General features: G+C 40.5%; 1 pseudogene; it reads left to right on the top strand.

Annotated features, from left to right (window-relative positions):
- Window positions 1–280: 280 nt before the first annotated feature.
- On the top strand, window positions 281–1,213 carry LOC119923385 (annotated as a pseudogene).
- The last annotated feature ends 1,252 nt before the right edge of the window (window positions 1,214–2,465 follow it).

Genomic DNA, 2,465 nt, shown 5'->3' with positions numbered 1-2,465 from the left:
GGTTTTCAATCAGTCTGACCACTGCTACTCAGCTGCCCCCTCATTCACATTAGTTCCTTCTACAAATATTATTTAGGGGCAACCATGAGTTTGGAGGTTGTTCAGAAGAGATAAAATATATAGGAATGCCCATTGTAAATGATAGTGATCTCTATTTGAACAGAACTAACTGATTTTTTTTCTGGGCTTTGAGAGTACGGGATGCTCTGTGTGCTTTGGCTACATGTTTTATTCAAACTTTCTGATTTTGTCCTTTTCACAGCTGAGTAATTTAGAAGAAATGTAGCAGGGAAATCTGACTGTAGAAGAATTTGTTCTCCTGGGATTTCTGGATCTTCCCAAACTGAGAGAACTCCTCTTTGGGATTTTCTTATTCAGCTACATGATCATCCTGGCAGGAAATGGACTCATAATTATAATAACTACTATGGAACAAACTCTCCATACACCCATGTACATTTTCCTTAGGAACCTCTCCTTCTTGGAAATCTGTTATACATCTGTAACTCTGCCCAGAATGCTGATGTGTCTCCAGACACAGGATGGAACTTTTTCTTTCCTTTTGTGTGCTGCACAGATGTGTTTCCTTCTAATTCTTGGAGCCACAGGGTGCTTTCTCTTGGCTGTGATGGTGTATGATCGTTATGTGGCCATTTGTAACCCGCTCTGGTATCCAATCATCATGAGCCACAAGGTGTGTGTCCTGCTGGCAGCTGGTTCCTGGATCAGTGGCATTCTGGTCCTGATAGGGCAGATGGGTCAGATATTCTCCCTGCCCTCTTGTAATTCCAACAAGCTGAACCATTTTTTCTGTGATATCCCACCAGTACTCAAGCTGGTCTGTGGGGATACATCTATGAATCAACTCTCTGTCTATGTTGTGGCCCTGCTCTTTGTAACAGCCCCATTTCTCTTGATACTCGTGTCCTATGTCAAAATAATCTTCACCATCCTGAAGTTACCCTCGGCCACGGGGAGGTGCAAAGCCTTCTCCACCTGTTGTCCCCACCTCATTGTTCTCACCTCGTTCTTTGGATCTAGTATCATCACATATCTACGGCCCAAATCAAGCCACTCAGTGGATATGGACAAATTTCCATCTTGGTTCTACACCACTGTAACACCAGTATTTAACCCCATGATATACAGTCTGAGAAACAGGGAGGTAATTGTTGCCCTGAAAAAATTTCTATCACAAAGATTCATTAGGTAGGTGATCACATGAACTAAGGAAACTGTTTTCCTAACAGGTCATCATGTACTGATACCAAGAAACTCTTATTCCCAGCTACCCCAATCATCCCAAGTCTGTATAGATATGCCTTCAGTACTCACTCTCTCGTGTCCAGGGTAAACCTATGTCAAACAATGGAATCTCTGCAGTGTCTGCAGTCCATTTCTCATGCAAAAGAAGTCAGATATCCAGTATGTTGGGACCTTCTTTAACTTCTATTTGCTCAGCAGTTAAATTTACTTGTTCATTTACTAAGGAGAGAAAGAGTAAATAGGTAATAAGCTTCATTGAGCCCGACTCAAACTGACTCCTCAGTGTATTTTGCATAAATTTCCTTTTATATTCTTGATTCTTATCCAATGATCCAAATAGAATTATCTTATTGACAAGTCTGTTTAGGCAGACAGAATTTATTAAAGGATTTTTTTCAGAAGAAAACCATCTGGGATCGAATCCACACAAATACTTTAAGAACCAAGTGATTAATTGCAGGAGTTGAACCTCTCAGGTAGAACTAATACTTCTAGAGTCTTGTAACAGTAATGTACATCTGCCATGAGAGTTGCAGTCCCATATCTCAGGCCAGTGATCCAAAGTTAGGGAATGGAGAGAAAAAGGTAAGAAAGGGAATCAGAGTCGGAGAGAAGGAGATAATGGAAATGGTTTTGATGACTATTGAAATCTGTGTTTGAAATCTCTGACCAGAAAACACTAACTCTTCACTCAGAGCTTAGTGTTTTTCATAGTCTTTTCTAAGTAACCAAGACTCAGATTCAGGTACGAGAAAGCAGGGTAAGTGATCTGTGTCTCCATGGTGGTTGGAAAAAAAAAGAAATCACATATCCTTCCACTGTATTGCCCCAGAAAAGGGGTACTTCTGGGGAAAATAGTAATTTAGGTATCCTTAGAGAATTAGTTTAAGGCAAAAGGTGTAATCAGAAGCATACAGTGCGAGAGGCAAGGAAACCGCCACATTCTGAAATTCAGTTTGAAGAGCCATCAATCTGGGCCAATAGTAGAAACATCTGCCCAAGTCTAATGTTAACCTACAAATCATACAGTGGCATATAATGAGTGCTTATTGTTTGCAGAGCACTGAACTAAGCACTTGAGAGAGTAAATATAACAGCATTTGTAGACATGCTCCCTGCCCATAAGGAGCTTAAGGTCTAAATGATTTGGCCAATATAATAATAATAGTGGTATTGGTTTAGCACTGTGGGCTAGCTAC

Source organism: Tachyglossus aculeatus, unplaced genomic scaffold, assembly GCF_015852505.1.
Source record: "Tachyglossus aculeatus isolate mTacAcu1 unplaced genomic scaffold, mTacAcu1.pri scaffold_182_arrow_ctg1, whole genome shotgun sequence".
NCBI lineage: Eukaryota > Metazoa > Chordata > Mammalia > Monotremata > Tachyglossidae > Tachyglossus > Tachyglossus aculeatus.
The sequence above is the reverse complement of the archived record's forward strand: the minus strand, read 5'-3'. Positions and strand labels throughout refer to the sequence as shown.